The sequence below is a fragment of the Sus scrofa genome, chromosome 5 (assembly GCF_000003025.6).
Source record: "Sus scrofa isolate TJ Tabasco breed Duroc chromosome 5, Sscrofa11.1, whole genome shotgun sequence".
Classification (NCBI taxonomy): Eukaryota; Metazoa; Chordata; class Mammalia; order Artiodactyla; family Suidae; genus Sus; species Sus scrofa.
In genome coordinates, this window is record NC_010447.5 from 52,872,798 (window position 1) to 52,894,107 (window position 21,310).

At 39.3% G+C, this 21,310-nt stretch overlaps 1 long non-coding RNA gene across 1 annotated transcript; it reads right to left on the reverse strand.

Annotated features, from left to right (window-relative positions):
• On the reverse strand, positions 255–20,144 carry LOC106510350. Its single transcript, XR_001308778.2, has 4 exons — positions 19,997–20,144; positions 11,481–11,724; positions 4,471–5,648; positions 255–362 (listed from the first exon to the last, which is right to left on the reverse strand). It is a non-coding gene; the product is annotated as an uncharacterized LOC106510350 (long non-coding RNA).

The window sequence follows — 21,310 nt, forward strand, 5'->3', positions numbered from 1 at the left end:
AGTATGTATATGCTAATCCCAAACTCCTCATTTATCCCTCCTCCATCCCCTTTGGTCACCATAATCTGTTCTCTATGATTTAGGGTCCAGTTCTGTTTTGTATATAAGCTCGCTTGTATCATTTTTTTTTTTTAGATTCCACATATAAGCAATAATACAGAAGTCTAGTATTTTTCTAATTCTGCTCAGACTGTCATAACAAAATACCACAGACCGGGTGATATAAACAACAGAAACATATTTATTACCATTTGTGGAGGCTGGAAAGTCCAAGATCATGGTGCCAGCAAGGTAGGTTTTATTCTGAGGCCTCCTCTGTTGGTCTGCAGGTGGTCACTCGCTCTACGCCACCTAACATCTTCCTGTATGCGGGAGGAGGAGAGAAAGAACTCAGCCCTCTCTTCCTCTTCTTATAAGGACATCAGTCCTATTGGATGATGGCCCCACCCTTACACCACATTTAACCTTAATTACCTCCTTAAAGGATCCATCTCAAAGTACCATCACATGGGGAGTTAGAGCTTCAATATACAAATTTGGGGTGGACACAAACATTCAGTCCATAAAAGTTTTTTTCATTAGATACATTGTATTGCCAGTATTCATTAATTAAAAGAGACATTCTGTTTTGCATGGATATTACTGAGCAGGTTATAAGAGAATGCTCTGTAGAAAAGTATCTTTAGGCTAATCTGTGGGGAATTCTCAAGTATAAATCTAATAGCAGCAAAACTTCTGCTATGGAATCCAAAACTCCTGCATTCAAATCCAAGTGTTTACACCCCCAAAAATGTTGATATGTCATATCTCCCACTCTCGCTAATCCAATACTGTTGGGTTGCACCACGCATGCCTTCATGTCCTTAGGTTGCCCAGTATTGAGACTGGACAAAGAGTCCAAAGACAGCCATAGAGACATCAACAGTTTATCAGATGGAGGACCTTACAGAGTGTCCTGGAGTGACACCCCACTGTGTGCAGCAGGAAGTGGGCAGATCATAACAACCATCTTCCTACTCAGGTGAGAAGTGTACCATTTATACGGGGAATTGACATCAGGTGGTTTCATCAGTTATTGGGGCTAATTAAACCTTATAATTAAGAGGACTGGAGTCAGGTGAGTGAAGCAGGGACTGTGGGACAAGGGATCTACAGAGAGCAAGAGAACAGCCTAACCAGACCAATACCAATACCTACCGGTTTTATTTATTTAATGTCATATACTTTTAGAAAAGACATCAACAGTTGTTGAACTAAGTTATCTGAGTGAGAGGAAAATCATTCTTTTAAAAAAATGTGTTCAATATCTAGACATAAAGATACAATAAAAGAGATTCTCTCCTTGGCTTGTCTCTCCCTTCACACTCTATATAAACTCACTGTTTCTTCCCCACATTTTCTTTTTTTGATTTTTAGGGCCGCACTTACAGCATATGGAGGTTCCCAGGCTAGGGGTCGAATCGGAGCTACAGCTGCCGGCGTACGACACAGTCACAACAACGTGGGATCTGTGACCTACACCACAGCTCACGCAATGCCGGATCCTTAATCCACTGAGTGAGGCCAGGGATCGAACCCGCAACCTCATGTTTCCTAGTTGGATTCATTTCCCCTGTGCTACTTCGGGAACTTCCCTCCCCACATTTTCAATCTGAATTTGACCAACATTTAGACTCGACTGAGGTATTAGATTCACAGTGAAGGAAGGAGTATTAGTCAAGATTCAACCAGAAAAGCAGAACCTGAAGCAGTAGGAGATTATATTTAGAACCAAATTTATATTTATGGCTATTTGCCTATGTAATTGTGGAAGTCTGTTGGAAGAAAGAGAGAGTCAGGAGCTAGCAGGAGCCCAGAGGAAGGAGCCAACACTTGTCCACAGGTGGGAGCATATGTTAAAGAACTTCCAATCAGTTAATTCAGACCCACACAGGATAACTCCTGCTCAATTAATTTAACTGATTAGAGTCTTTAATCACAGATGCAAAATTCCTTTTCAGAAGAACCTAGGTTTAGCGTTTGATTGAATAACCAGGAGCAGATGTGTGTATGCTAAAACATGGCTTTAGCTCCTGACTCTTCCACTTATATGCATGTAAATTTAAGCTGGTTATTAAAACTCTGATTTTCAATTTCCATATCTGTGAACTGTGAACAAGATCTGTATCATACAATTGCTGTGAAGATTAAAAACTTAACACAAATAATTATTACTGTTATTAATTTAGGGTTTTAAAAGAAATATGTTAACTAATTTAATTTTTATTGTTATCCTGAATAACATAATTAATATCCTCTTTCCTATTTTTTTTTTTTGGTGTGCCCATGACATGCAAAAGTTCTCAGGCCAGGGATTGAACCCACACCACAGAGTGACCAGAGCCACAGCAGTGACAGTATTGGATCCTTAACCCACTACACTGCCAGGAAACTCTATTATCCTTTTTCCTATTGAAGATAGGAAAATATAGAAATTATATAGCAATAAAATATTAATCAATGAATATATAGAAATAAAAGTCAATAATTGCCACAAAAGCATTAAAAACATATTCATAAAATATAGAACTTGAGCAACTATTTATTAAGTACCTAAAACCTAGGTTCATAGCAAATAATTTTTAATTCCAGAAACTACTGAATTCAGTAGTTCAGATTTTCAGAAATGTCATGTAAGCTGTATACTTACAATATATTCAGAATGATTTCAAGTATGCCCTCTCCCTTTGATGCTTTTATTCTTTATTTGCTACTATTGTAAACATGTCAGTTTCACTTACGGAATCAGAGAAACAGTAGATTTGATGTCATGAAAATCATAGTTTCAATGAAAACGTTAGTTTAGTACCAGGTTTTCCCGGGGAGACAGTAGCTAAGGAACAAGCCACCTCTACAACACTTCCCCCAGCCTCCCTCCAACACACAAAGGTACATACAGTTTTATTAATGTCTTAAAATATTACGCCTGATGCCTGGCTTCATATGCAGAAATATGAACAACCACATTTAAAACAGCCAAAGTCTATCTCATTATAAGATAAAAGAAGTACAGTACAGCAGGGACATGAGACCATAGTGAGAAAAATATTGTAGAGAATATATTTTCTCTTTAGGAAGAACATGTTAATTTGCTTTTGTCTGAGTGGCGTGAATGTTAAGAGCTAAGAGGGAAGTGGGTTCCCAAGGGTAATAATTCATATTTTTTAAACTAAATATTCTATGACATCTGTGACTGAACTGCTGACTAAATCAGATTAAGTTTGCCATCTAGAATAACTCAAAAAACTTGATAAAATAAAAACAATAAATACTGGCATCAGAGAGCAACCAAGACAGCCAAAAACATAAAGGGCACAGTTCCTAGGTAACTGGGAAGGCATTAAGAAGGAGTTAAGCTTGTTTTTACTAGCGCCTTCTTCCGTCGGCATATCTGCTGGTAAACTAACAATGCAAGAATGGTCAAACAGAGTATGCCATGGAGTTGGCAGTAGTTTCACTGACTTGAGGAGATAAAAACTGCATTCAGGGCCACCAAAGCAGCTAGGACCATAGAGACCAATGTCTTGAAGGAAGGTGAATTACAGAGACGTGAGTTCTGAATGCAATTTTTCCTCAATGTCTCACTGATTTCTAAGCTCCCCATGATTTGATCAAGAGGCCAAGATGCCAAGCAGAAAGCAGCTGGTAAGAAGCTAAAATATTAAGCATAGATCAGAAGTCTCAAAGTCCGGAATTCCCGTGTTGTGGGGCAGTGGAAACAAATCTGGTTAGGAACCATGAGGTTGTGGGTTCCATCCCTGGCCTTGCTCAGTGGGTTAGAGATCCAGTGTTGCTGTGGCTGTGGTATAGGCTGGCGGTAGCTCCAATTCAACCCCTAGCCTGGGAACCTCCATGTGCCTTGGGTGCCACCCTAAAAAGCAAAAAAAAAAAAAAAAAAAAAAAAACCAACCAAACAAACAAAAAAAGAAGTCTCAAAGTCCTGGGGAGAGGTGGAATTCCCACTGTGGCCCAACAGTATTGGCGGCATCTCTGGAGCTCTGGGTTGCATGTTCGATCCCAGGCTTGGCACAGTCGGTTAAGGATCAGGTGTCACAGTAGGTCTCATCTATGGCTTGGATCTTGTCCCTGGCCCAGGAACTCTGTATGCCCATGGAGAGGCCAAAAATGAAACACACACACAAACTAAAGTCCTAGGGAGACAAACCCTAGAGTTTAGTGGCTGTAAAGGAAGAAGGGAATGGTTCCAAAAATGTTCAAGAAAAAAACCTTAAAACTAAGGTTTCTATCAAGACTCTTGAGAAGTTCTGCTTTGTGAGTAAAGAGTAAACCAGAAATAAATCAATAGTCAAAACTCCTGAAACCAAGGTGTTGTGGCATGTGAATATACTTCCAAGACCCCCGTTTCAAGGGAGTTTCATTGACCAAGGACCCAGATGCTACAGATCCCCATGGTTACAATTCCTCTCCTACCAGCATCCCAGCCAATGACTGAGCTCTGCAGGGCTTCTGAGACAGGCTCCTTCCTGGTAGATTTGGAACTCTTCTGACAGCTGACTTGGCTCATGAACAGTAGTCCCCCCTCATCTGTGGTTGCACTCTTCACGGTTTTGGTACCTGTGCTCAACATCAGCCTGAAAATGTTACATGGAAAACTCTGGAAATAAACAAGTCATAACTTTTAAATTGTATGCCCTTTTAATTGAATAGCATGATGAAATCTAGCACAGTCTAGTTCTCTGCCACCCAGGATGGGAATTATCACTTTGTCAAGTATATCCTGAGTGTTAGTCACTTAATGGCCCTCTTGATTAGTGGGTCATTGTCACAGTATTGCAGTGTTTGTGTTCAGTCACCTTTATTTTACCTAATGATGGCCCCCAAAACACAAGAGCAGTGATGCTGGTAATTTGGAGATGCCAAACAGAAGCTGTAAAGCCTTTCCTTCAAGTGAAAAGGTGAAAGTTTTCTAGTTAAAGAAAGAAAAAAAATGCACGTGGAAGTTGCTAAGATCTATGATAAGAGCAAATCTTCAATCTGTAAAGCTGTAAAGAAAGAATAAGAAATCTGTGTTAGTTTGCTGTTGCACCACAAATTGCAAAAGTTATGGCCACAATGTATAAGTGCTTAAGATGGAAAAGGCGATAAATGTGTACAATAACATATTTTGAGAGACCACATTCACATAACTTTTGTTACAGTATATTGTTATATTTATTCCATTTTATTATTAGTTGTTGTTAATCTCTTACTGTGCCTAATTTATAAATTAAACTTTATCATAGGTATATACAGAAAGGAAGAAATGTAGTATTTGTAGGGCTCCTTACTAGCCATGGTTTTAGGCATCCACTGAGGGTCTTGGAACATATCCTTCCTGGATAAGAGGGGCTACTGTACTCACCGACAGTTTTGCTGAAACTTCTTAGACTGCAGGGCACTCTAGGATCCTCTACCCAAACTTCCTTCTCTCTGTCCTTTACTTACAATCTGACTTGTACATGATCCGCCTGCTCACTTAGTCCCTCCATGGCCTTTGCCCACGTTGTCTCATAGGTGTTCTCCCCCGGTGTAATTCTTGCAGGTTTATTCTTCTCTTGGTGTTTGCTACTTGGAGTATCTTGACTAACGCAAATGGTACTGGGGGTATCCTGTGGAAACAGGCAGTGAGAGGAGGATGAGGAGAACTGCTCACTGGCTACACACCCAGCAGGTAAAGAGGACACCAATCCAGCTGACTGCGAGCACAGATCATTCTTCGCCCCAGACTGCAGCTCAGTTGCCAGATTTTACTGGAGGTGACCTGGGAAAATGTTTTATTGGAAAAGTATGTTGTAGCAAGTTGATGAGGCAGGTATAGAAAAGCATGGAAGGGGCAGGGAAGAGAATACCTAAAAACACAGCAGAGGCAGTTGTGTTTTGCTAAGTGATACTAACACCCTGCAGAAAGACTGAAGCCTCATAAGCAGTTGGAACTAAAGATGAGAGCCAGAGAAGCCTTCTGTTGGGCTGGGTGGCTTACACTGAGCCCCCATCACCTGTGTTGAGAGGGCCACATGGTTGAGTGACAGGCTGAAGACTTACTTGGGGTTGAAGTACTCCAAACACATGTGAAAACTCAGGCAAAGCCATCCTGATACGTGAAGGTCATGGCCCTGGTGGATAAAACCTGAGATCCTGAAGCATGAGATGGAAACATCTGGATGGATTCCCCCAAAGGAAGGACTCTGCAACTCCCCCTGAGCCCTTCAGGCTTGCAGAAGTAGCCTGTCTGTCCCTTGCAAGAGCCAGCACTTCTGCTATGCTAAAAGGTATGGCTGAATCTTCTCCACTATCAGGTGTTTCCCTCAGGATTTCCCCCACTTCCTCCTCTCTTGATTGCTAGGCTGATAATTGGGTTAATTCCCAATATAAATTGGCAGGGGACATGCTAGCCCTCAGAAAGGAGGAAAACATTATATATGTAAAAAATGGCAAGAATTAGCCCTGTGAGCACTCCTGATTGGATTCTGACGGGGCTTGATCAAGGGTGCTAGAATGTACGACTAGACAGCAAGGATTGATTTACTCAGGTGTACTTGAGACAATGGGACTTCATGGCCTCCCAAGGACCCCTGCAAATGTGGCAAATTCGCTGCTGCGCTCTTAAAGTCAGGAAAACAAGATGGAAAACTCATGGCAAAGTAGAAACTCCTGAATTGCCCTGGCCTATACCATAGGAAGGACAAGGATGTATGACGTAAAACCAGAGACCCATTAAAGGATAATGTTCCAGGAGGAGGTCCAGAGAACCACACCAAGGCCATCAGTCACATGCTGGTATGAGGGCCATGAGCATCACTGTAAAGTTCAGAGGTACATCCCCTCTGCCAGTTAGGAATGACAATAGGAGAGGTGGTCACAGAGCCGGGTGCATGAATAGCCATAGCAATAATGTTTGGGCCCCCATCACGATAATAAAGACCAGGTGGAGGGATTTCCCATCATGGCTCAGCAGTAAAGAATCTGACTAGTATCCATGAAGATGTGAGTTTAATCCCTGGCCTCGCTCAGTGGGTGAAGGATCCAGCATTGTTGTGAGCTGTGGTGTAAGTCATAGATAGGGCTCAGATCCCAAGTTGTTGTGGCTGCGGCATAGGCCAGCAGCTACAGCTTGGATTTGACCCCTAGCCTGGGAACTTCCATGTCCTGTGGGTGTGGCCCTAAAGAAGAAAAAAAAAAAAAAAAAAAAGACCAGGTGGAAAGACTTAACTGCAATAAGCTGAGAGGCTGTCATTACCATGATGACCTGAAAGGTCAGAGGATGAGCTGAGGAGCTAAGCAGACTTGGCCCAAAGGGAACTCTCTAGATGGTGGATAGAGTATGATGTCCTCATGAAAAAGAGAAACAGGCAGCCCACAGAAGTTCTGTTCAAAACCAATCACAACAATAACAAAAGAGCAAGAATGGGAGGGTAGGAAGATGAAGGAAAATATCACAATTCCTTGCTTGACTATCAGATCTGAGAGAGTCTTCAGGTTTGGAACCCACTGACCAGGTCCCAGGGACCCCTGAAAGGAAGGACCCTATGATGCTGTTGGAAGTGTGTGCTGGGGAAATTCCCTCAGACCTTTCCTAAATGGACCTATGGCTATTCGCTTTGGCAACTGTTCACCCCCAAAGTAGGGAAACAGCAGACGTTTCAAGAACCATTGGACACTAACAGCAGTTAGTTTGCTGTCTCAACCCTACACATCCCCAGAACACAACAATTGCCTTAAGGAGAGTATCAGTCACATGATTGGTACTTTAAGTCAAGTACATGTTGCACACAACCTCTTAGTCTTTCCATTGTCTATTTCTTTAGCATCCTCTGACATTGTTAAACAGGTCTTCAGGTTATCTGGCTTTCCTAGTTGTTCTTAAAAAGCATCCTGGTCTATCACATATCACTCCATCCCATTTAGAATGAAGTTTCATTTAGCATTTTAGCATCTTCTGGAAGAATGTAATTCTTCTATTCTTTTTGTCAACAAGCATTTACTTAATGGTTATTGGAGCACAGTATAAAATCAGAGTCAGGAAAAAGCCTAAAAATCCACCGCCTAGAAAAAGAGAAACATTTGGCCTTTATTGATAGCATGTAATAAACCTTCCAGGCACTCCATAACCCCCACCGCCTCCTTCCCCAGTTCCAGTACTCACAACCATATCCCTCTAATTTGCTTAAAGATCATCAGGTTTAATCCCTTTATTCTATTATTGTTATTTTTATCAGTCACAAGAAGCCCTTGATTCCTAGGTTATCACCATCTCTGGGACCCCAGACCTATGTGGCTCTGTATATCTCTTAATCTACCCTCATCTTTTGTCATCCAATTCCTGGAACCATTCTGCAGACCCTCTGGATTAAAGCATCAGTCACCTGGAAAACACCCTGTGTCTTCAGATATGGCAGTGAGGTTTCCCTTCACTTCATTCACTTCCCTAAACCCCCAGATTCGAATCCCACCTCATCAGAATATGCAACCGAATACCTCCTTATTCCAGTCACCCCAGTCCTCTCTGATTACTGCCCCATTTCTTCACTTGTACTGAAATATAACATTGTATTTTATTTTTGCCTTCCATTCCTCTCTTCTAGTATCTATTTAACACAATACAATCAGGTTTTAGGGCCTTGTCTGTCCACTGAAACAGTTTGTCCAAGTCAGGAATAATCTCTCATTGTTAAAGCTTTTAATCAGTTCTCTTGCCATGATTGTGAAGCAACATTTGGTATTAGTTGTTCCATGACGGTTAAGCAATGTTTGGCATCATGGCTCAATCTTCTTCAAACACTTTTTAAAAAATTGTTATTTATTTATTTATTTATTTGCTTTAAAAAAAAAAAAACTTTTTTTTTAGGGCTGCACCCTTGGCATATGGAAGTTCCCAGGCTAGGGGTCAAATCAGAGCTGTAGCTGCCAGCCTACGCCACAGCCACAGCAATGCAGTGTCCAAGCTGCATCTGTGACGTACACCACAGCTTATGGCAATACCAGATCCTTAACCCACTGAGCGAGGCCAGAGATCAAACCCTCATCCTCATGGATACCAGTCGGATTCGTTTCTGCTGTGCCACAGTGGGAACTCCCATAAACACTTTTATCACTTGGCTTTGGGATAAAAAATTCTCCATCTTCTCTCCCTATTTCACCGAGTGCGCTTTCTCAGGGTTTGAGAGTTTTTATTGTTGTTACTTTTCTTTCCTCTCTTTTTCCCCTCTCTTGTCCCTATTTCCCTCAGGCCCTGGCAATCATTCCTCTACTATTTCTATGAATTTGACTTAAAAAAATAATTTCTCATGTAAGTGATACCATGCAGTATTTATGGCTCTCTGTCTGGCTTATTTCACTAGCATAATGCTCTCAAGATTCCTCCAGCTTGTTGCGAATGGCAAGATTTCCTCCTTTCTCATAGCTGAATAATATTCCATTCAAAAATGCTTTTTCCCACCCTACTAAGTATCTACATCTCTCCCATCTTCTTTATACCTTTAGTCAAATATCATCTTATGTATGAGACCTCCCATAGCAATGTATTTAAAACTGCTCTCCCGCACACATACACACACACAAACACTCTGTAAGTTGCTTTTATCTTTTTTCATTGTTGCCATCCCCAATTGACATAACATATTTTTTGTTGACTCTCTCTTTTTAAAAAAAAATGTAAATTTTTTTCTTGTTTTCTTTTTAGGGCTGCACCTGTAGCACATGGAAGTTCCCAGGTTAAGAGTCAAATCAGAGACTTAGCTGCCAGCCTACACCACAACCACAACCACAGCAACATCAGATCTGAGCCACATCTGCGACCTATGCAAAGCTGGATCCTTAACCCACTGATTGAGGCCAGGGATCAAATCTGCATCCTCAGAGACACTGCATTGGTACTGAACCATCTGAGCCACAAGGGGGATTTTCTCTTTCTCTTTCTACACTATAATGTATAGTGGAAGAGGAAAGAATTTTTCTCTATTTTTTTTTACTGCTGCATCTCTAGTAGTTAGAACCATGATTAACAACTTGTAGGCATTCAAGGGATATAAGGCCATTTTGAGGGTATCCAAAGAAAGACCTAACACTGGGAAGTCTAGTGGAATTTTCAGTGTATAGATGAATTTAGTATGGTGTGCCTAGTCAAACTAAAAAATATTTCTCAGGGAGTTCCCATGGTGGTGCAGAAGATAAGAATCTAACTAGTATCCATTAGGATGCAGGTTCAATCCCTGGCCTCACTCAATGGGTTGGGAATCTGGCATTGCTGTGAGCTCTGGTGTAGGTCACAGACTTGGCTCAGATCCTGAGTTACTGTGGCTGTGGCCTATGGTGGCAGCTGCAGCTCTGATTTGATCCCTAGCCTTGGAACTTCCATATGCCATGGGTGTGGCCCTAAAAGCAAAAAATAAAAATAAAAAATAAAAAAATTGCTAGTTGTTGAGGATATAGGGTTTCTGCTGTCAGAAAACATAACTGCATTTTTTTCTCTACCATGTGCAAAAGTCCCTCTTACCTACAGCTTTACTAATGTCATGTAAAGTTAGGTGGTTATTTGTGGAAATTCTGATACATACGTCATGGACCTTAACTGCTTTGGGCATTATCCCAAAATAAACACTCAAAAACGGACAGTGTGATCTAATGTCAATGACCCTGTCTTTCAATACAGAAGCCTAAATTCTAATTCCTACAAATGTAATTAACACTTGGAGCAGGTCAGACATCTCTTTCTCAGTTTCTTACTCTGTACGAAAAAGTAATCTCTATTAAATGCAAAAGATTGTTGTGAGGGTAAAATAATAGTTAAAAATGTTTTTGAAAACTTAATGTACTACTACTTAAAGATGTGATAAAATTATTAACTCAATTGGGAAGCAAAGCTGTGTGATGAGACAAAGACCAAGCTTTAGAAGGAGATAGGCATGGAGTCAAACCCTAGCCCTAAGACAAGGCAGAAAATGGAAATAATGCTATTTAATTTACAAAATCAAGGTGGGAATTAAAATTGATGTATTTAAAAAGTCTAGCACCTAATGCAGGATGATGCACAGAACTCTTTATTTACTGCGATATTTTGGCACGTGACCATTAGAATTGTTACTTTCTTCCATTTTTTAAAAATATACCTCAGTTTTTGAATCTGTAGAATGGGGAAAATATATTGTAAGGGGCTTTTTCAAAAGGCTTCCTGAGAAGTCCTGCATTAATTACAGATTGTGAACTCCGTGCAAAAGTTCCGATTGTCACATCCTTGAGGGCAGCACTGTGACATTCTTTATTAGATTTCTACCTGGTCAATTCTGAAGAGAGAGACAGAAAAATCACATTCAGGAAAAGTTCTTCAGGGCAGGACACCAGAGGAAAATAAGAATAATGAGGTAATACAAATGGTAAAGTAAACCAGGCAAAAGACCAAGAAATTCCTTGCAAAGGGAGACTGGAGACAATCAGCTCTCACCTACCTACAGCTTCCAGCTCCTTTCAAACAGCCTGAGACAAAGAACATTCTTCTCTGGCGATTTTTGAAAGTCAAAGCCAAACAATCCCCCTAACTTGCAGTGCGGTTAAAGGACATCCCTTCACTGTTCACGGCTGGCCTCAGACCACTGGCTCTACTGACATCATTCTAGTCATATGATGGAGATGTTGACAGTTTGCAGAGACTTCAGTCCAATTCCACAGTAATCCAGGGTCAAGGTTATTCTCCTAAGCAAATGCAAGTGAAATAATGGAAAGGTCAATTCATTTTATCACAGTTGGGTTGTACAGGCTTTGTGCCTTCACCTAGGGTTCCCAGAACAAGAAGTGTTCTCTCTCCTCTCTCCTCTTAAGAACTTTTGGTATTTTGAAATAAAAAAAAACTAAGCTTTATATTACAACAGCTCCTGTTTTGGCACACTCCGAAGCTGTGTTCTGATGCCCTCAATCAACAGCCTCTATCCTAACAGTTCTTTATCCATTCTAGCTGGCCTGAAACCAATTCTCTTTCTTGACCTCTCATTTAATGCTTTAGAAACAAAATGATACTTTATGAACCAATTAACAAATTCAGCTGTATTTTCTACCACAGAATTATATTGATTTCATGGGACTTCACTTAAAAAACCAATTTGTGGGGATTTAGGTCACCTTTTGATAATTTAACCTACAAAAGACTAATGATATTTTATTGTCTGGTCAAATCTGAACATTCAAGAGTATAACAAAGAGTTATATTATTCTATACCACAAGATCAAAAGGTGATTGATTGTTGTAAGACTGGAATTTTATTACTGCTGTTCAAAGGTATATGATTACCATGAAACAGTGCTACAAATAGAATCATAATAGCTGTTATTTATGTCTATAGATATCTATATTTATTTATTTTGAATATTACTGCAAAAAGATAGCTCTTCTCCACTCAAGGCACTAAATCTTGCACAGTTTACTAGCACAAGAAATGGAAACTTTTGATGGCACACATAGAATTCGGTGTTTATAATGTTCAAAAGGTAAGTTTAATATTTAAATTGGGTTTTGTTTTTGGCCTGGCTATCATTTTCGGGTTTGTCTCTATGCTAGTCAATTGCTGAAGCTCAGATTCTTCCTTGTTTTTCAGTGGTTAATTCTGAGTTAAAGAAAAAGTTTTCTCTTCTCTCCTCCATCTCTCACCCAGGTTTTCTCAAGCTCATTGATTTTGTGGCCCAGGTGACTTTTGATTAATCTTTTCCTCATAGTCTTGGCTTGCTTTATCTAGTTACCATATTTAAAATCTGTATTATAGACACTAGATCAAGATAAAGTTTTCTAAAAGTAGTGCTGATGACATACTCTCTCACTAGCACAGAAGGGCTGTGGTTTTCCACCCAGCACAGAGGCACAAGAAACAAGGATCCTTTTCTGCGCTGGTTCCAAAAAGAAGGTCTGAGGCTCTCAGGGTTTCCTTGTCTCTCTGTGATCACACACATATTGCTAATGGCCCAAGGCACTCATACACGTCCGGGAGCTCTCCAGCCTTCTCTTGAACTAATTCCTTCCAGAGCATCTGTTCAAGTGTGACTCATCACTTTACAAAGCCACTGCCTCCCCGCACTCCTGCTGCCAAATGCAGAGGGCATGTCTTTCCCATTGGATTCCTGCCATTTCTTTCATACATTTGACGTAATCCTCTTCCCCATTGTTTCTGTGCATCAGCTTGTACAAAATTAGAGACAAAAAAAAAAAAAGTAGAGCAGAACCTAAAAACCTACAAAATGACTCTGCTGAGATTCCTTCGGTTATCCTGGGGTTCCTTTGGCTGTGAAAGTCTCTGCCAGTTTGAAGAGGGACTTTTATTTCTGTTTATTGGCATGTTTGTTTTCGGTGGGAGAGTGGGATGTTCTAAGGCTTCATATGATTTAGAAAAGAAGAGAGATAAGAGAAGATATAAAAAATATATATTTAGACATGCTGAAGAAGTAAAAAAAAATTTAAATAAAAGAATTGGACATATTTAGTCAAATTTACCATCTGAGCAGACACTAGACCTTACTAGAGATTTCGTGGCAACAGAAATATTCATCATATCCTGTCTCTGCCTGGACTTTCCTCCATTAATTATCCCTTCTCTTCTCAGTACTGTCAACCTTTTCCTTTTCACTGGCATCTTTCCCTTAGTCTATAAACATGCTCAAGTCTCTCCCATCTTTGAAACGAATACTTCCTCAACTCTGTCTGCACTCTAGCTACTGAACCTTCTCCTTAAAAATATTTTTTAACTTAAAAAAAATTATTTTTTCTTTTTAGGGCCACACCTGGGGTATATAGAGGTTCCCTGGCTAGGGATCAAATCGGAGCTGCAGCTGTAGGTCTACACCACAGCCACAGCAACTTGGGATCTGAGCCACATCTGTGAAGTATGCTGCAGCTCAATGTGGGAGGCTTAACCCACTGAGCGAGGCCAGGGATTGAACTTGTATCCTCATGGATACTAGTTGGGTATCCACTAGTTGAGCCACAACAGAAACTCTCTAAAAATAGTTTTTAAATAGCCCATCTTATAGAACAAGTGACCTATGTACACTGTTTCTACTTCCTAATATTGTCCTTTCCCCTTATTGATTACAATCCCTCCCATCCCTACATAATTGCTATTCCAAAGGGAGTGTCTATTTTGCTAATTCCAATTTTATTATTCAGTACTCTTGGAGACAAGTGAATGAAAACAATTCCAGGTGAGTTAAGCCAAAAGAAAATTTGTTTATTTTTAGTCTTTATTTGTCTTTTTTTAGGGCCGCACTCACAGCATATGGTGGTTCCCAGGCTAGAAGTAGAATCAGAGTCGTAGCTGCTGCACTATGCCACAGACACAGCCACAGCCACAGCCACAGCAGATCCAAGTCTTCATTGATACTAGTCAGATTTGTTTCCACTGAGCCATGATGGGAACTCTCAAGAAATTTATTTTTCTTATTGTGGTTATTATATTACTTAGCTCCTTTACCGAAAAAAAATTCGTAGTTACAGCCGACTTCATTCAAGCCCAGTTGAACTAGGGCTTACCATTACTTTCTTGACTCTGCTATCCTTGAATTTAGCTTTACTTCTTGACTAGTTCATGCTACATGGTGGCAAAAGATGACAAAGATTTCTAGGTTCACATTCTCATTGCTCTACATCTATCAGAAAAAGATTGTTTGATCTTATCTCCCATGTAAGTCTCAAAGTTAACTGGTCAACTCAGAATGAGTTACATACCCACTGCAGTCCCAGGGGCTGCAACATTCTGATTAAGGCTTGTGTCATATGTATTTGGAATCAAGTATAGTTTTGAATTTTAACTCTAATAGCGCTTATTGCTAGTAGTAATATAACTACCCCTACCATGTCATATACTTCGCAGCTAACACCTGTTCTTTATAATAACTATACAAATTACACATTAAACATTTTGAAGATGATAGGTATTTGAAGAACTTGAGTCATTGGCCCAACTCTTTTTTTTTTGAATAGTTATTTCCCCAATACAGTTTTTTTTCTACTGTACAGCATGGTAACCCACTTACACATACATGTACACATGCTATTTTCGCACGTTATCATGCTCCATCATCATAAGTGACTGGACATAGTGTCCAGTGCTACACAGCAGGATCTCTTTGCCAATCTGTTCCAAAGGCGATAGTTTGTATCTGTTAGCCCCAAGCTCCCCTAGTATCCCCACTCCCTCCTCCTCCCCCTTGGCAACCATAAATCTATTCTGCAAGTCCATGATTTTCTTTTCTGTGGAAAGGTTAATTTGTGCCTTATATTGGATTCCAGATATAAGTGATATCATATGGTATTTGCCTTTCTCTTTCCGACTTACTTCACTCAGTATGAGAGTCTCTAGTTCCATCCATGTTGCTGCAAATGGCATTATTTCATTCTTTTTCATGGCTGAGTAGTATTCCATTGTGTATACATACCACATCTTCCTAATCCAATCATCTGTCAATGGACATTTGGGTTGTTTCCATGCTATTGTGAATAGAGTTGCAATGAACATGCAGGTACATGTTTTTTTCAAGGAAAGGTTTGTCTGGATATATGCCCAAGAGTGTGATTACTGGCTCATATGGTAGTTCTATGTATGGATTTCTAAGGTATCCCCATACTGTTTTCCATAGTGGTTGTACCAGCTTACATTCCCACCAACAGTGCAGGAGGGTTCCCTTTTCTCCACACTCCCTCCAGCATTTGTTATTTGTGGACTTATTAGTGATGGACATTCTGACTGGTGTGAGGTGGTACCACATAATAGTTTTGATTTGCATTTCTCAAATAATCAGTGATGTTGAGCATTTTTTTCATGTGTTTGTTGGCCATCTGTACATCTTCCTTGGAAAAAATGTCTATTCAGGTCTTTTGCCCATTTTTCCATTGGGTCGTTGGCTTTTTTGCTCTTAAGTTGTATAAGTTGCTTATATATTTTGGAGATTAAGCCCTCCAAAATATCATCAGTTGCATCATATGAAACTATTTCTCCCATTCTGTAAGTTCTCTTTTTGGTTTCCTTTGCTGTGCCAAAGCTTGTCAGTTTGATTAGGTCCCATTGGTTTATTTTTGCTTTGATTTCTGATGCTTTGGCAGACTGACCTGAGAAAATATTCATAAGGTTGATGTCAGAGAATGTTTTGCCTATGTTCTCTTCTAGGACTTTGATGGTATCTAGTCTTATATTTAAGTTTTTAAGCCATTTTGAGTTTATTTTTGTGCATGGTGTGAGGGTGTGTTCTAGTTTCATTGGTTTGCATGCAGTTGTCCAGTTTTCCCAGCATCACTTGCTGAAAAGACTGTCTTTTCCCCATTTTATGTTCTTGCCTCCTTGGTCAAAGATTAATTGACCACAGGTGTCAGGGTTGATTTCTGGGTTCTCTATTCTGTTCCATTGGCCTGTCTGTCTGTTTTGGTACCAGTACCACACTGTCTTGATGACCGTGGCTTTGTAATATTGCCTGAAGTCTGGGAGAGTTATGCGTCCTGCTTGGTTTTTGTTCTTTAGAATTGCTTTGGCAATTCTGGGTCTTTTGTGGTTCCATATATAAATTTTTGGTTTGTTTGTTCTAGCTCTGTGAAAAATGTCATGGGTAATTTGATAGGGATTGCATTGAATCTGCAGATTGCTTTGGGTAATATGGCCTTTTTTGCAATATTAATTTTTCCAACCCAGGAGCATGGAATAGCTTTCCATTTCTTTCCATCTTCTTTAATTTCCTTGATTAATGTTTTACAGTTCTCAGCATATAAGTCCCTTACCTCCTTGGTCAGGTGTATTCCCAGGTATTTAATTTTTGGGGTGCAGTTTTAGAAGGTATTGTATTTTTTATTCCTTTTCTAATATTTCATTGTTAGTATAGGGAAATGTGACTGATTTCTGAATGTTAATCTTATATCCCACTACTTTGCTGAATTTGTTGATCAGTTCAAGTAGTTTTTGGGTTGAGTCCTTAGGGTTTTCTATCTATAGTATCATGTCATGTGCATACAGTGACAGTTTTACCTCTTCTCTTCCTATTTGGATGCCTTTTATTTCTTTTGTTTGTCTGATTGCTGGGGCTAGGACTTCCAGTACTATGTTGCATAACAGTGGTGAGAGTGGACATCCTTGTCTTGTTCCAGATTTTCGTGGGAAGGCTTTCAGCTTTTCTGCATTGAGTATTGTATTTGCTGTGGGTTAGTCATAAATGTCTTTGATTATGTTAAGGTGTGTTCCCTCTATACCCACTTTGGTGAGAGTTTTGATCATGAAGAGATGTTGGACTTTGTCAAATGCTTTTTCTGCATCTATTGAGATGATTATGTGGTTTTTGACTTTTCTTTTGTTAATGTTGTGTATGACGTTGGTTTATTTGCATATGTTGAACCATCCTTGTGCACCTGGGATGTATGATCTTTTTTATATGTTGTTGTATTCGGATGGCTAAAATTTTGTTGAGAATTTTTACATCTATATTCCTCAAAGTGTTGGCCAATAGTTTTCTTTTTTGGTGGTATCTTTGTCTGGTTTTGGAATTAGGGTGATGGTGGCATCATAAAGTGTCTTTGGGAGTGTTCCTTCTTCTTCAGCCTTTTGAAAAAGTTTAAGGAGGGTGGGTATAATTTTCTCTTTGTATGTTTGGTAGAATTCACCTGTGAAGCCATCTGGTCCTGGACTTTTATTTGTAGGGAGTGTTTTTATGATATATTCAATTTAATTTCTAATGATCAGTCTGTTCAGGTGATCTAGTTCTTGATTCAGTTTTGGTAGGCTGTAAGTCTCTAGAAAGTTGTCCATTTCTTCTAGGTTGTCAAATTTGTTGGCATACAATTGTTCATAGTATTATCTCATGGTTTTTTGTATTTCTGTAGTATCTGTTGTGACTTCTTTTTCATTTCTGATTTTGTTTATATGGATTTTTTCTCTCCTCTTCTTGGTGAGTATAGCCAGAGGTTTGTCAATTTTGTTTACCTTTTCAAAGGACCAGGTCTTGGTTTGATTGATTGTGTCTATTGTTTTTTTAATCTCTATTTTATTGATTTCACCTTTAATCTTTATGATCTCCTTCCTTCTGCTGACTTTAGGTTTTATTTGTTCTTCTTTTTCTAATTCATTTAGGTGGTGGGTTAAGTTGTCAATTTGAGATTTTTCTTCTTTTTTGAGGAAGGCCTGTATTGCTATGAATTTCCCTCTGAGCACTGTTTTTGCAGCACCCCATAGATTTTTAGTGGATGTGTCTTCATTATCATTTGTCTTGTGGTATTTTTTAATTTCCTTCTTGATTTCCTTATTGACCCATTGGTTTTTTAGTAGCATGTTGTTTAGTCTCTGTGTAGTAAGTTTTTTCTCATTTCTTTTCCTGTGGTTGATTTCTGGTTTTATACCACTGTGGTCAGAGAAGTTACTTAAAATAATTTCAGTGCTCATAAATTTGTTGAGGTTAGCTTTGTGCCCCAGTATGTGATCAATTCTTAAGAATGTTCCATGTGCACTTGAGAAGAATGTATATTCTGATTTTTTTGGATGTAATGTCCTGAAAATGTCGATTAAGTCTGACTTTTCTATTGTGTCCTTTAGGATCTCTAGAGGATCTGTCTATTGTTGTGAGTGGGGTGTTAAAATCTCCTACTATTATTGTATTCCCATCAGTTTCTCATTTTATGTCCGTTAGTATTTGTTGTAGGTATCTGGGTGCTCCTATAGTAGGGGCATATATATTGATGATTGTAATATCCTCTTCTTCAATGGATCCTTTAACCATTAAATAGTGTCTAGTTTCAAAATTGTGTTATTCCCACTCATTTGGCTGAGATACTCTACTTAAGGTACTCATCACGGTGCTGGCACAAGCTTAACTCATGCTAATTTTTTTTTCTGCACATGCAATTCTGATCATACCATAACTCTTGCATGTTTTGTCCTGGGAGGGCCCTCTGTAACCTGGGCCCTGCCTACTTTAAGTGGTTTAATCTCCTACCATTTCCCCAGGTTGTTCTGAAACATTTATTCCTCCTTTGCTTATTTGTCTCAAAATTCTGAATATAAAATGTATTCATTCTGTCTGTCCCCCTCTCTGGATGGCAAACTATTCATTTTTCAAGTGTGACCTCAAGCAGACTTTACTTTCTTCTGCATTCTTCTGCAGTTCACACACACTTCCATTATGGAAATTACTTAATAGAGTAGTGGTTACCATATGTTCTCCCAATTATGTATGAAATCTTTAAGTTGATGTCCTTGATCAGATCCTTTTCTTTCCATATATCTGAGGATATAGTGCAGGTGCTATGCAAGTGTTCAGTGAATGGATTTATATACAAAGAAATAAATTTTTCCCCAAATTAGCCCAAACTCTCTTTCCCCACAGAAATTTTGTAAAATAGAAACAACAACAAGAAAATTGACAGAAAGAGAGAGAAACATATAGAAAAGAAACTCACCTGAAGACACCCTTCCATACAGAGAAACTACAGAAAAATATTTTATTGTCCTTTATATAACTAGGTAATCATTGATCCACAACCAATTATTATATTAAAAAGTTGAGAATTCAGACTACTTACCTTCTAGTCTTGGTGGCCATTGGACAAACAATTCCTAATAGTCCCTCTGCTTCCACTCAGTTGATACTGGTAGGGCTTCCTTAAATATATTTATTTTGTGTTTATTCCTCTATCTCTATTGCTTTAGCTACTACCTTAGTCTAGATCTTCATCTTTGCTTAAATTATTAAAAGACTCTCCTTTCTCTCCCTTCCTTCTGGACCTCTCTGCAAACCGTCTTCCATTTGGCTGCAAGAATGATGTAACTAAAATAAACAAGAAACCCTTCTATAGGTTTATTTTCTCTTTAGCACAAACTCCAGGCTTCTAAAATGTCAAAGCTATTCCAAAATGTTTTAGGCTATCTCTCTGGTGCCTTTCTCTGTATTATTCTCATATTCACTTCTTATATCCCAGCCATACCAGGACTATTTAAACCATCCTACATTCACTTACCATTTCAATTCTCTTTAGTTTTCTTGGACTGCCGCCTTTTTCTGGAACACTCTTCTCACTTTGTCCATTTGATAATTACAAGCTCATAATCATTGCAAACATCATTTTACCCATGGACTTGTCAGGACCTCCAACATATAACTGCTTCTTCCTTTTTCCCTAGAGGTACAGACTTTTATCAAAAATCTACAACACTTTATTTCTTGTATTTATTTATTCTATCTTTCCCACTAGATTGGAAAGCCCTTGATATCAGGAACTGTATCTTACTCATCTCTTGTTCCCTGGCATCTAGCCCAGTGCTTAGAACATAAATATTTGGTGCTTGGGCTGAAAAAAAGGAAGAAAGAAGAGACAGAAATGCAGAAAGAAGTCAGTCTATCTTCACTTTTGTCTTAGGCCTCTGACATACACAACCGAGAGAGAAAAATCTCTCTATGAAATGAAGAATCTCTCTCTCTCTCTCTCTCTCTCTCTATATATATATATATATATATATACACATACATATATATATATGTATAATCTCTCTCTGAAAGAATAAAGAATCTTTACACACACACACACACACACACACACACACACACACAAATCTCTCTCTGAGAGAATAAAGAAGAATCTTTACATACATACGTATTTTATTTGTCTTTTAGTGCTGTACGCACGGCATATAGAGGTTCCCAGGCTAGGGGTCGAATTGGAGCTGTAGCTGCTCCCTATGCCACAGCCACAGCAATGCTAGATCTGAGCCCTATCTGTGACCTACACCACAGCTCATGCAATGCTGGATTCTGAGGATCTTTAAAGCAGTGATCCTCACCACTGAGTGAGGCCAGAGATTGCGTTCTCATAGACATTAGTCAGAATGATTTCCACTGGGCCACTATGGGAACCCCATGAATGGTCTTCCTTTAGCTGGCTTAAAAACCCATTGATAATTGCTGGGAAATAAAATCCAACAAACTCACAGTCCTATTCTACGTGCTAACAAAAAAAAAAAAAAAAAAGATTTTAAATAAATTACTTTTTTTTGTTATATATGTATTTCTTACCCCAATAGTTGACTTGATTCTTTTTTTTTTTTTTGCTTTTCAGAGCCTCACCTGTGGCATATGCAAGTTCCCAGGCTAGGGGTCTAATTGGATCTATAGCTGCCAGCCTACACCACAGCCACAGCAATACAGAAGCTGAGCTGCATCTGCAAACTACATTGCAGCTCAGGGCAACACCAGATCCTTAAGCCACTGACTGAGGCCAGGGATTGAACCTGAATCCTCATGCATACTAGTCAGGCTCATTTTTTCTGAACCGCAA